Here is a 14,875-nt window from a genome sequence, read left to right on the forward strand (position 1 = left end):
ACGAAGCAGTTAACGGTACCGATCCGATCCGAAATTGGCACCGATCCCGCACGAGCACGTTCGTCATTTCACCGCCCCAACCACACTCCTGTTCCGCAGTGAAAAAAAAGGAGCAGTTTCGCGCACGTGGTTCGTCTGAGGCGCCCTCTCGTGTTTTCGTGCGCCGCATATTGAGGCGCATACAGCGCAACAGACGCACTCGCTTTTCTAGCCTCCGCGCTGCATTCACTTCCGAGGTTGCGGGTGACATGCAGCATTGTCGTGGACCATTTGCCTCTCTTGCATTTTCTTCCTATAGTCCTTAAATTATTCGCATCACGTCACTCGCGGAGTTCTGATAGCCAACATGGAAATCGAGGCTTGCAACAGGACTCGCACGGTCGTCTGTTTACGGTGGCAGCGACGTGTAATCCTTGGCACGTAGGACATTCTGAATGTTCTTCAACGCCGAGCATCCTCCACTCGGGATCGGGGTCGTCGACACTAATTGCACCCGAAATATTTCCCAAGATGTGATCGTAGATGGGTTGGTCTACGCATTTTGCCACTATCTGCCCATTATAGTATGGCATGGACACTAGAATCCTGGCTTCGCGAAGGTACCTTACTGTACTATCTACAAGAGTGACGACCGACGCCTCCCCTGTAAGAAAGATCCTCGTCCTTCACCAGGCTTCTCCGAACCAAGACTGTGTTGGCTCCGCTGTCTCTAAGCACCAATATAGGGCGGTCTCCTATTTTCGCAACCACAACCGGCTTTGTTGCTTTCGGCTTATTTGTTCTACTCACCGCCTCATTTTCCAGCGGCGTTTGCTTTCCTTTCACCTGTGGAACTTCAGGAGGCATGACAAGTTCTGCCCGAGAGTCGACAACGCATGCAGCTCGGTCCTGCGTTCTGTATCGGCACTCATCCAGAGTATGACCCCTGCTCTTACAACCGTGACGCACAAACTGTGTCTTTTGAGCAACGCTACTAGTCCGACAGTCAACTGCATGGTGTCCCACCTTGCCGCAGAGAAAGCACCTTACTGGCGCATTAGATGCAGCGCCATATGCTCTTGGTCTTGCCGCATCTGTCTCTGGGACCTTTTGTGTTTCCTCCCTTGCCTTACTCATATTTCTCAGCCCTTGAGCCTCGAGAAATTGGTCTGCAGTGTCGGGAAACCTTTCTAGTGAACACAACTTTCTATTAGGAATAGCGCTAGCTTTGAGCTGCAACACGTTAAAAATGTTCTGTCACCAGCTTGTCACGCACCCCTTGAAAACTCTTTTCTGTGTTTGACATATCAAGCCACCTATCAAAATAGTTGGTCAGCCTGCAGGAAAACTGCTTGGCGGTTTCCGAATCCTCAGGTTTCGCGGTGCGAAATCTCTCACGAAAACCCTCTGCCGTAAGCCTGAATCTTTGGAGCAGTGCCTTCTTGACATTCTCATAGTCCATGGATTCAGCAGCAGGAATCCTTCCAAACACATTCAGAGCCTCCACGACAAAACACATGCTCAATGCCGTGGCCCATTCACTGCGCTCGCAGCCTTACCCCAAAGCTAACCGCTTGAATCGATGCAGATATGCGTCCAGATCACCTCTTTTGTCACCAAAAGGAGCCATCAGCTTTCTTGGACAAACTCTGGCCAGTCTAGGAGATTCCGTGCCCGTTAAGGAACGATGATCATTGTATCCTCCCACGATATGCGCCTGTTTCCACAAAAGAAACTCCTTCCTCCGTTCTATCCTTTTCTCCTGTTCTGCCTCGCGAGCTCTTCTTGCCTCCCACTCTTCGGCTACGCGAGCGTCTACGCGTGCTTGCGCCTTTTCCTCTCTGCCTTTTTGCCTGTTCGTTCTCCTTGTCACAGAGACGCATCGCCTCTTCCTTGCTTAAACCTAGCTTGAGCGCGAGTTCTGTTTTTTCCAAATCCATACTTTCAACCATCGAGAAACCGGAAAGGTCCCAGGCAAAGCAAAGGGAAACAAGGGAAATGAATCCTGGCACAGGCTCGCCACTTATCTTTGTCACGGATCTCCCCTGATAACACTCGAACCGAAAGAATGGACTAGGCGACAGGTGTACCCACACAGACGCACCTTTAATACACCATAAGTGACACACATACTAGCACACAAAACTAACAAAACTAACACAAAGCACAGACTATAAATACACACGACCCGGAAACACTGCTACCAACGTCTACTACTAGCGTTCCGAAAGAATTGACTAGGCGACAGGTGTACCCACACAGACGCACCTTTAATGCACCCTAAGTGACGCACACACTAGCACACAATACTAACAAAACTAACACAAAACACTGACTATAAATACACACGACCCGGGAACACTGCTAACAACATCTACTACTTGCGTTCCGAAAGAATTGACTAGGCGACAGGTGAACACACACAGACGCACCTTTAATACACCCTGACACACACACTAGAACACAAAACTAACAAAACTAACACAAAACACAGACTATAAATACACACGACCCGGGAACACTGCTACCAGCGTCTACTACTGGCGTTCCGAAAGAATTGACTAGGCGACAGGTGAACACACACACACGCAGCTTTAATACACCCTAACTGACACACACACTAGAACACAAAACTAGCAAAACTAACACAAAACACAGACTATAAATACACACGACCCGGGAACACTGCTACCAGCGTGTACTACTAGCGTTCTACTGCTAGCGGTCGGCGTTGGTTTGGTACGGTTGCGGCGTTGTATGGGTCCAGTAGCCGGCGTCGATATGGCGTTCGACGTGCTCAGGCCGGCGTCGTTGGCTACGTCGCACAAGCTTCGTCCTCTGCTTCTCTCCTCCACCAATCATATCTTCCCACCTCACCGAACGCTTCTTTTTCTTCAACCTCTTTAGTTTTCGGTTAATCCACGTCATCCTTATCGCCAACCTCGTCGTCTTCTTCAAAACTCTTTCGATCATAATTTAATTTAGGCTCCCTATTATACGTGACACAGTTACTGCGTCATTTGCTTACCTCAAAACCAATTTCAATTAAATGATCCCGACCACGGCGGCAGCGTTTCGATGGAGGCGAAACGCAAAGGCGCCCGTGTGCTGTGCCATGTCAGTGCACGTTAAAGATCCCTAGGTGGTCGAAATTATTCCGAAGCCCTCCACTACGGCACCTCCTACTTCCTTTCTTCTCCCAGTCTCTCCTTTATCCCTTCCCTTACAACACGGTTCCGGCGCCCGCAAAGATGTGACAAATACTGCGGCATTTCCAACCCCTCCCAATAAAAAACAATTAAAAACCAATTAATTTTCTTACGAGTTAAAAACAAAAAAAAAATCAAACCGCTCAAGGCGAGCCCCTGCCCGCGAGACGTTTGTGCCTTGTGAAAGCCAGTCGGTTGTTATGTTAAAACTTCGGCGCCAAATCGCAGCGCCGAAGATTCGCACAACCAATCACTCCAGCAAAAACTGAAATAAAATTTTATTGTAATTTTTTTCCAACAGCAGCACACATAGACAAGCGAAAAAAAGAAACGGCACAAATATACACGCACCGGGCTGGGTCATATCTCATGAAGGAATCTTCACCTTCTCCATGCCTCAGTACTCCGGATACAAGTCCATTCGGCGTCAGAATACCGTCATGGGTTGATGTGCCTTCCTTTAAAGTCACGTTCCTGTTTAGCTGCTGGTCCCAATCTGCACTAAACTTCATATCTAACCCTCGCCGTGGAGCCGTGCTTGGACTGGGTGTCAGCATGGGCATGATACGGGACGATGTACCGTGGATGCAGGTTCATCCTTTCCTTCAGAGTCTTCCCAATCTTCATGTTTCCGTCGACTCTGCTAACGTCGGCAGTCCACACAGAAATCTTGTCAATCTTGTTCCGAATCTGGACGACAGCACCGCACACGTCATCACTGAACTCGCCGAAGCCTTCCCCTATCAGGCACAGCAGAACTTCGAGCCAGTAGTCATCCAAGACTGTTGACCCCTCGTTCTTGCTGATGTTGAAGAGCCACCGACCGCCTTGCTTGTTGCGGGGGTCTTCCCACATGGGCTTGATGGCGGTCTTGAAAAGCGAGTAGTCGCAGCCGGAAGGCAGTTTGCTGGGAAACTCGAGGTGGTTGTAGAGGGCCCAGAAGTCCTCGACTGTGTCGAACGATGAGATCTCCAGAAGGTTCTCCTCCCAGCTGCGGCTTTTGTCGTTCCTGTAGAACCAGAGGCTCCAGCGATGTTCGAGTGGGTGTTTCAACGGCCTGCTGAGCGACGCGCTTGTGCGATCCAGCTGGGACTGCTCACGATCATTCGAGTCGCCCTCCAGTTGCTTGCCTTCAGCCGCCATACTCAGCAAAACTCGCAGGCAGCTTAACGTGGCTCGGCGTATAGCAAACGATCACAGAACTAACACGTGGCACTCACTGCGAATCTTTCGCCGGTATCACCAGAACTGCGAACGCTGCGAACGTGAGGCGACTCGCGAGGGCATAGGCAAACGGCGGTGTCCGAAATCTGGCGCTCCGATTGGCAGAAAAAGGCGGAACGCGGATGAGCTGGCCCAATGAGAGGCCGAGGAGCGCTCATGCGCCGGTCACGCGACTCTCACGCCACTTACAGCGGTCAAACGAACTACTGAGAGCCGCTCAATATCGTAGTGGAGTTGATGAAAATGGAAGGTCGTTTTAGTAGTTTTATTTTCTTTTTCTATACTGAAATGTGCTTTCTACGCGCGCGAGTGCGCCTCCCTGCGAGAATCTGCAGCATGGAGGAAGAGAAATAATCTGCATATTTTCAATTTTTCACAGGGTGGACCCAGAGAGCCATGCACCCTTCCTTTCCTTGAAATCATTGGAGTCTATAGAACATTGTCAACGCCAACGAACACAATGAATGCCAATGAACACAGTGAACGCCGATGGTCTACAGGGGAAAGGAAATGGTACAATATCTGCCTCACATGCCGGCTGACACCTGTGCCGCGCCGCAAGGGAAGGGATAAAGGAGGGAATGAAATAAGGAAGAAAGAGGTGCCGTAGTCGAGGGCTCCGGAATAATTTCGACCACCTGGGGATCTGAAATTGGTTTTTGGCAGTGTTGTCGGTAACGCGTTACAAGTAACGGCGTTACCGGTAACGCGTTACTTTTTTCGATAACTTACTAAAGTACTCGTTATCAATTCGTAACTGCAAAGGGTAAAGTACTTACGTTAACATTTTTCGGTAACGTGAGGTGTCACGTTACTAGTTACTTTTTGTTCCAGTTGTGACCCACTCCGCCCTCTTTTTTAGAAAAAAAAAAGCGCAGAGCACTTGAAGTGGTGTTGTAAATAAACAAAATGTACAGGTGCTCTCGACGACCCATGTTTGGGCTCGCATGCATGCCAGAAAACAGCTGCCCTTGACAACGCACCCAACTAAAAAAAAGAAAGGATAGCCATAAAGCACGAAACACCTGATCGAACACGCATTCACACACTTGCCTCCACCTGCCTCCGCTTCCCAAACCACTCACACACACAGCTCTCTACAGAGTGGAAGCATGCCGAGCATTTTGGAACATCACATTTTTGAGAATTACTCTAAATTTGTTGAGTTCAGCGATGTTTTCTTCGTGAAGTTAGAATTGATGATGGAGTGTCATTTTGTGTTTAATGCCACATTCAGAAGATGGCTTCATCATGTGCCACGCAGTTAGAATCCAACACATGTAACTCTACAGGCAACATTACGCCACTGTAACATTGCTAAGCTCCTGCAGATTTGTGCAAAGTATTCGCGTCAAATCAGAATATCGCCTACAATAGTTATTCGGGCTAGACGTTATATGTTAAATGTGAGCTTTGTAAAATTGTTATCGTACGTTCTTAAGGTGAAGAAAAATTAACAATTATGGCCATTGAGTAAGGGCAAAGTAACATGCGGTACTTGTTTTCGGTAACGGTAACGATAACGCGAGTTGCCTTTTCTTGTAGGTAGCGTAGGGTGGTAACGCGTTCCTTTTTTTAACGTAACGAGTAACGTATTTAGTTACTTTTTTTCGGTAACGCCTACAGCACTGGTTTTTCGATGGTGCTACAATCGCCGAGGTGCGCGGACGCGTTCACATCGGCTCTGTCTTCTACACATGATTTTGCAGCGATGGCAACTGTACTTCACCGCCAATCTTTCACCAACGGATCCGTTAAGTCGAGAGGCATCGATGGATACCCAGTTTTGAGGTGGGACACTACTCCTCGCAAAGATATTGACCTTCCAGCGCTCCGGCCACGCCGTAGCCTCGCTAGGTCTAGGCGTGTACGCCAGACGCTAGGCCTAGCCGGCGAAACAGCTGCGCGTCGCCGACGGACGCGGTGCCACGCTTACGGACTCTTTCCAACGAAGCGGACCAAGCCGACGAACGTGACTCAAGAATGAACATGCAAGTGATGGGTGAAGACATTTCCGCCGACGCAATTACCGAAGAAGCCGGATGGAAGACCGCCGGAGCGCGGCGTTCGAGACACCGAGACCGCGGTGCGAATGCGACGCACGACATCGATGCAAGAACGAACGCGCCTGGCATCGGCCAGCAAGGTACGAAACCCAAGCATGTCGAAGGAAAGGTTATCAATGCAGGACGCATGCCCAGACTACCGAAGGGGGAAATCAAAATCATGTTTCGACCAAAAGGCGGCCTCGACATCGTTAAGGTCGGCGCCCTGACGGTCACCGCCGCAATCTTCGAGGCCGCCGGCATAACGGGGTACGAAAGTGCGGAAGACAGGGTCTGTCCGGACTTACACCAGAACATCGTCGTCGTCAGCACACCGAAACGAACGAACGCGGACAGCTATGCCCAAATGCGGATAATTCACACACAAGGAACCTCGCACGATGTCAACGCGTACGAAATGGCACCCGATAATACAACCAAGGGAGTGACTGGATGAGAACATCGTAAACCCAAGAAACTCACTGTCACTGGCGGCCAACCGCATAGGCACTACGACCACGGTTGTAATTGCATTCGACGGACTCAAAGTGCCCAACCTCGTCAGGTATGGCGGAACACTCGTCCGTTGCACGTTGTATCGCAAGCAAATTGACATCTGTTACCAGTGCGGACGCTTCGGCCGCCGCATGGAAATTTGCCCAAATTCCGCCAACCCTATTTGCAGGGGTTGCGGAGTTCGCAACCCAGACCAGGGACACCAATGCTCGCCAAAGTGTAACCTGTGCGGCGGCGCTCGCATGACGGCCGACAAGACCTGCAAAGCAAGGTACAAGACTCCGTATACGTGATTCGCAGGCGACGATGGGAGCGCCAAAACGCGCATGCCCAAGTGACACAGCAAGACTTCCCGCCCATCCAGCCGCACAGACCCAGATCCACATCGCGATCGCGTGGCCCGTCCCGGTCAAGCAGCCGGCAGACACAGCCGCGTTCCGACAAGATCGAGATCAAGGACACCAACTCCCGGAGAGAAGTTAGCTGGGCGGACACTGTCCGGGACATCGCGCTGGAGGGGGTCGTAACAGCACATGCAGTCCCAGAGCAAAAATCAAAAAGCCGATAATGGCATTTTAGAGGCACTAAGGAAAGAGAACGCGGTAATTCGCGAACAAATACAAAAGTAATGCGAGAGATGCGAGAACTCAGACGCGAGCGCGTCGTGGTGGAACAAAGCAAACAGAACGCACAACAGTAGGTACCGGCGAGCGTTCCTGACGCGGACGCATCCGCCCTGAAGAAACGGGCGATACACCAACAGCAGCAGCACGAGAGCGGTTTCGAGAGCCAGGTGCGAGCGGAAATTACAGAAAAGAAATTGCTATGCACCATGCAAAGTACCATTGAGACCCTACATGCAACAGTCCTCGGACTCGCAAACAGGACCACTAACCTCAAAGGAAACATGCAAATAATAATGAATCACTGCGTATTCACGCAACACGGACACGCACCGGCGAGCAGTGATGCGGGACCGAGCCACCATCAAGGGCAGCCGGGTAACTTGCATCAGCATCTACATGGCCAAAGATAATCAAGGGATAGTAATATGGCAGTGGAACTGTCGCGGCTTCGGCGACAAAAAGGCGGTTTTACAGCAACGCTTCAGGCACGCAACACGTAAATCGGACGTAATATTACTCCAAGAAACACTCAGCAACGCGGCTACCTTAACAGGCTACAAAACGCACGGGAGCAAAATCGAGGGGAGGGGTGTATGCACGCTCATTAGGAAGCGTCTCACAATCGTTGCCCACGAACTAAGCGGCGTCCAAATGGAACACGCTCTCATCGAACTGATACCCACCAAGCAGAGGTAACAGAGCATATTCATACTGAATGCATACAGCAGCCCGTCGAAACACCGCCAACGCTTCCGTGCGCTGTTTCAGAAGACGCTCAAGATTGCCGGGTCCCGGAAGCTGATTGCAGAGGGAGATTTCAACGCGGCAGACACGGCATGGGGTTACGGCTACAGCACGGCCAAGGGAAGACAACTCGGGCAAGATGCGCAGGAACTCCACGGTACGGATCCGGCGCACCGGACTAGAATAGGTAACTCCACTTCCATGGACACAACCCCGGACCTGACGTTCATCCCAAATGCCGGGGAGACGGCCACCACGCGGCAGAACACGTAGACCGACCTGGGGAGCGACCACATGATCGTCGAAATACACGTACACGCTCCGGACAAGGCGCAGGGCAGTAAACAAAAATTCAAATGGACCGATAGGGAAGATTTCAGAAAGAAACGAGACCAACAACAGTCTTCAGGAGATACGATCACGGACATCGAAGCCTGGACCCGCTCGCTGGTTGCAGACGCCCAAGCATAAACCAAGACCGTCGAAACAGAAGTTGAAACTGACAAGATGGACAGCCGCCTGGCGCATCTCATCGACGTGAAGAACTCTGTCCTGGCCAGGTGGAAGGGACAGAGACTCAATCGGAGACTCAGAAAGAAAATAGCGATCAACCGCAACATCGAGGAGCACTGCCGAACGCTCAACCGCCAGCAATGGGACGAGTTATGCAATGCAGTCGACGGCCAACTACACTACGGGAAGTCGTGGAACATGATCAGGTATCTATTGGACGAAACGAAGACCAAGTCCTGCGAGAGGAACTGCCTCTCACTTCTATTACACAAGGAGTCTAGAAGCACGGTGAAGATGCAGTGACCGTCCAGTTGCGAGCGACGTACATGCCGCACACAATTCGACCGCAAAACACGGCCAATATGAGGGGGATCCGAACTCAGAACCGGATAAGGACTTTAGCGCAGAAGAGATCAGGACGGCGCTGCACAACCTCCACAGCAGATCGGCGGCGGGCCCTCACGGGGTGTCGAATCGCGCCCTGAAGAATCTCGACGACCGATCCGTGAAACAGTTAATGGCATTCATCAATGACTGCTGGCAGCACGGCAGCCTCCCGCAACAGTGGAAAACTGCGAGAATGATACTAATCCCGAAATCCGGAAAAGCGCCGAGCCTCGACAACGTTCGCCCCATATCGCTAACGTTGTGCGTCGGCAAGACCATGGAGCACGCACTGCTTAACCGCTGGCAAGCCCACTTAAAGCATAAAGGGGTATACCCACCATTCATAATAGGATTCCGCCCACAATTGTCCACGCAAGACGCAATGATACAACTGAAGCACCAGGTGCTTGACGGCACGACGAGAGAAGGCACGTGCCAGAGCAATTCTCGGCCTCGACCTTGAAAGCGCGTTCGACAGAATAGCGCACTCGGCGATCTTACACCAGGTATCGCGGCAAAACCTAGGTGTACGCACGTACAACTTCGTAAAAGAATTTTTGACAGACAGGCGAGCTGTTTTAGTGACAGGGGACATCCAGCTAGAAGAGCAAACACTGGGAAGCACCGGCACCGCGCAGGGCTCTGTCATCTCGCCCACGCTCATCAACCTGGTCACGATCGGGCTAGCAGAAAAGCTACAAGAACTCGAAGACGTCCGGCACACCACATACGCCTACGACATAACCATCTTGGTGCACGAAGGCAGCGACGGTCACATCGGAACGGCACTGCAACTAGCAATCGAGACAATAGAGGAATACCTTGTGGGTACGGGATTACGATGTTCGCCTACTAAGTCGGAACTCCTACTCTACCGCCCTACGCAGAGGGGCAGACCACCCAGGAGTGGTGGGAATGCGGCAACGACCAGACGAAAATACGAAGAGATAGGACTACGCATGAGCTAAGGAGCAAACATCCCGATAGTGCAAAGAATTAGGATCCTCGGCATGGTAATCGAGGCCAACCGCGTCAACGGCGAAACGATCACTAAATTAAAGCACAAGACGGCTAACGCCATGCTAATCCTCAAGGGGGTCACTATCAGAAGAAACGCAATGAGGGAGGCGAGTGTCACACGACTCATACACTCTTTAGACACGAGCCATATTGCGTACGTCGCGGCATTCCACAACTCGTACAAAGGCGAAGAAGCATCATCCGCAGTGTGTACAAGATAGCACTGGGTCTACCCGAGTCTACCAGCATGCACCGATTGCTTCACCTCGGGCGTAACAACACGCTTAGCGAAATCGCCGAGGCGCAGCGCACTTCACAACTAGAAAGATTAGCGGGCACGAGAGCAGGACGCCAGAACATGGAAAGTCTCGGCATCCGTTACCACGCACAACAAGGCCGGAAAGTCACCGTTCCGGACGCGATCAGACAAACGATAAGAGTCGACCCGATTCCACGAACGTCCACCCGGAACACAACCGGGGAAGAAGAGTGGCCAGGGCCAGAGCTCTTCTACACAGCCACAAAGACGAAACGGGGACAAGGTTCGTTGACGCCGCGGAATACGCAGAACGCTCGCGAATCGCGGTTGCGGTCGCCGATTCGAGTGGAAAAACGCGCATAACGGCAAGCGTAGCGTGCGAGCACGCAGAAAAAGCGGAGGAAACGGCGGTGGCACTCGCCCTCACGGATCCGACGTGCACCACTGTTCTTGTGACTCGCACCAAACGTTCCGAAATCGCCAAAGATGGATCTCACAGAGCGCGGCCCGAGTCCTGAGCAATCGACAAGTCCAGCGGGAGGTAGATTTTCAAACCAGAATTCAGTGGTTCCCTGCGCAGATGGGAGAAATATCGAAGCCGTATCGCAACCGAAACAAGACGGCACACGCCAAGGCGCGCGAGCTCGCGAATCGCGCCGGCGACCGTCGTCAATGGGACAGCACCTAAGACCGCTTGACCAGCTACAACGAAATTACCAAGGCCCTCTGCCTGGCCCGCCGAACCTTCCCTCCGCCCAGCGACAAGCTGGACAGGGCGCACGCGGTGACCCTCAGACAACTGCAGACGCTCACGTACCCCAACCCGGCACACTACCACAGACTCTACCTCGGCACATACCCGGCAAATATATGCAAGGTTTTCCACATGGATATCGGCACTTTAACCCACATGCTCTGGGACTGTAACAAAAACCCGCACGGTCTAACTCCGGAACCCTCGCGCCGCGGTGGGCCGCTGCCTTGCACAGCCCCAGCCTCGGTGACCAACTCTGGGCCGTCCAGCAGGCCCGCGAGGCGACGGCGAGGCATCACCTCGACGCCCCCACGCGGGAGACCTAAGGCCACGTCGTCAAAAGCTCTGCAGGACCTTAAATAAAGTTGTTACCAACCAACCAATCACCAAGGATCGATCTTTAACGTGCACTGACATCGCACAGCACACTGGATCCTTAGCGTTTTGCCCCCCATAAAAACGCAGCCGCCGCGGTCGAGTTCGAACCCGGGAACACCGGATCAGTAGTCGAGCGCCCTAACCACTGAGCCACCGCGGCGGGGCTTCCTTTATTCTCCTATAGTCCTTTCTTTATGCCTTCCCTTATGGCACGGCTCGTGTGTTCACAGAGACATGCGAGACAGTTACTGCGTCATTTCCTTTCCTCAAATCCAACGAATTAAATTTTCTACGAGTTAAAAAAAATGAAGGCGAGCCCCTGCCCATGAGACGTTTGTGTCTTGGAAAAGCCAGTGGGTTGTTCATTTCAAACTTCGGCACCAAGTCAGTGCGCAGTAAATTCGGACAACCAACAATTGCAGCAAAAGAAAAACATTTATTTTAAAACTTTCTTCAAAAGCAGCGCACACAGAGACAAAAAAAAAACGGCACACACACACACACGCCGGGCTGGGTCATCTCTTTTGACGGAACCATTGCCTTCATCATGTCCCAAACCTCTCGATACAAGTCCATTCGTCGTCAAATACCATGATGGGTTGATTTGCCTTCCCTTAAAGTCAGGGTCCCGCCGAGCTACCGCGCCCAAGATGCAGTCAAACTCTCGCCGTTGAGCCATACTTGGACTGGGTGTCAGTATGGGCATGATACGGGCGTATAGACAAAGAGGCGCACACGAATGAACAGATAAAGGAACAGCCGTACTGTCGATCTCGGGAGCGCAAAGCTACTTGGAGTTGCTGAGGCTAGCGTCAGTATCAGAGCGACAAGCTAATTCGAGGGCAACGCCTCGTGAGGAACGAATCGTCCTATATATGTGTAGAAACTGTGATGATATGCGATAACAGAGCGTGCTGATTTCTTATATTTTATTGGCGAGCCGATGTGAACGCGCCGTCGCCGACTTGCGACTGGGCGCTGCTCGGCAAGTTCTTTTAACGCGACAGCGTTAAGGAGCTCGAGTCGCAGAAAAGCCGGTGTCGTCGGCGTCGGCGGATTGATAGATTGGTTAATTGATTGGTGGAATGCTTGATTGATCAATCGATGGATCGATTGATTAATTGATGGATTGACTGATCGATCGATCGATCAATTGATAGATTAATTTATATATCGATCGAAAGATTTTTCCTTCCCTTAAGGCACGATCCGGGTGTCCAGCGAGAAATGTGACAGGCATCATCTCAATTCCTTAAAAGCAATTGTTCATTTCATTTACTTCCCTTACGGCCCGGTTCGGGTGTCTGCCGAGATATGTGAGACAGGCGTCCTTTCCTTAAATTTTCCAACGGGACACGGGTCGCGCCGTACGGGTGATGGCGTTCCATGCACCCCTTGGCAACGCTGCGACACTCTGTCGCGTCTCTCTTAAAGATGAAGCTTAAGCTTCCTCCAAATTTTTTTCAGTTTCTTGTTTTTGTAATACAAAACCAAACCTGCGTAACGTAGTATACGCGGTAGTGGAGGGGTCCGGCACTTAGTTCCGACCACGGTACTAGTATCTCCGGCAGCTTGGTTTCGGCCACAAGGTGGTTCTTTTTTAACGTGCAGCGCAGCCTCCGCGTACTCGAGATTTTCTGCATTTTGCTTGTAGCGAAGAGAAATTGGAAATTGAAAATTGGTTGTTTGGGGAAAGGAAATGGCGCAGTATCTTCCTCACATATGGGCGGACACCTGAACCGCGCCGTAAGAAAAAGATAAAGGAGGGACTAAGAAAAAAAATGAAGAAAGAGGTGCCGTAGTGGAGGGCTCTGGAATAATTTCGACCACCTTGGGATCTTTAACGCGCAGTGACATTGCACAGCACACGGGCGCCTTAGCGTTTCGCCTCCATCGAAACGCGACCGCCGCGGTCGGGTTCGCACCCTGGAACTGCGGATCAGTAGCCGAGCGCACTAACCACAGAGCCACCGCGGCGGGTAGTAGCGAACAGAAACTTTGCAATCCGGGAACATAGAACTGGACCTGGGCTACACGATCAAGCCGGTATGCAGGCTGTTTCTCCTAAGACTTTACACAATTTTTAAAAATAGACTTTTTTTGTGTGTTGGAAAAGCGTTTTCTTCTGCATAGCATTGTTAGCAGTGTAGTACATCAGTATACAGGCGTGCTAACTAGCAGGCTGATTAACTATTATTGAATAGTTCACTTTTAAACTATTACTGTTAGGTTCCTTAATCACTGAGAAACGTGTAGCCGCTCCGTAAGTAATATCGATTTCAGCTTTTGGAATTTCGAAAACGCGGTTCCTCGGCGCTGTGGCCCTACAAATTCTGGCTGCATCGCGCCAAAATTCATGTGCTTTATAGTAGCTTGCAGGCAAAGCAACCTCTCCAGTGCACGTAACTAAATGGAGAGGAATGTAATGTAAAGGACAGTCAGTAGGCGGCCTAAAAGAATGAAAAATAATAAGGTCCTACTGCACCATTTACGTATAACAGGCTCAGGACTTAAGGGACATGGAGAACAATTCTAAGTACTTATCGTTCTTAGTAAAAAAAAAGTATTATCTGGCTCGTTTTGGGTACGCTGACGTTTGGTCCGCCAACAAAAGACGCAATTATCGGCGAGAAAGTTGGATTTAATAAAATATTGATTGTAAAACATAAAATACTCCCGCCACTCGATTCAGACTGTCGACTTCAGTACCGATAGAAACGGGCTGGCTGCAGGCTGGTGGTTTGACATCTAGGTGTTTCTGGCATTAAACACGAACAATTTTTTTTTTCATTTAACATAAGGCTTGAAGTGAACGAGCAGGCTAGTCTTCATCCGTGCGAAGGAAATAGGAATTTTTGTATTTATTTCTTATTCAACGGCCTTTCGAACCCTGAAATGTTGTATAAATAAATTAATAAGATGAAGAGGCAGACTTGACTCTTAAACACAATTATTTACATGACCTCAGTTTGTTCTTGCTGGCCGATGGCAGCGGCGGAACGTGCAGAAAGAAGTTGGGTCCTTAAACGAAGCAGTTAACGGTACCGATCCGATCCGAAATTGGCACCAATCCCGCACGAGCACGCTCGTCATTTCACCGTCCCAACCACACTCCTGTTCCGCAGTGAAAAAAAAAGGAACAGTTTCGTGCACGTGGTTCGTCTGAGGCGCCCTCTCGTGTTTTCGTGCGCCGCATATTGAGACGCATACAGCGCAAAAGA

The 14,875-nt window shown here is 50.8% G+C and overlaps 1 protein-coding gene and 1 pseudogene across 3 annotated transcripts in view; both read right to left on the bottom strand.

Annotated features, from left to right (window-relative positions):
• LOC144104128 (triokinase/FMN cyclase-like) overlaps positions 1-14,875 on the bottom strand; it is a 203,296-nt gene that overhangs the window by 110,568 nt on the left and 77,853 nt on the right. The gene's annotated exons all lie outside the window — the stretch shown is intronic.
• LOC144105379 (eukaryotic translation initiation factor 4E-1A pseudogene) lies at positions 3,531-4,421 on the bottom strand (annotated as a pseudogene).

This window comes from Amblyomma americanum, chromosome 9 (genome assembly GCF_052857255.1).
Source record: "Amblyomma americanum isolate KBUSLIRL-KWMA chromosome 9, ASM5285725v1, whole genome shotgun sequence".
In the NCBI taxonomy this organism is placed as follows: Eukaryota; Metazoa; Arthropoda; class Arachnida; order Ixodida; family Ixodidae; genus Amblyomma; species Amblyomma americanum.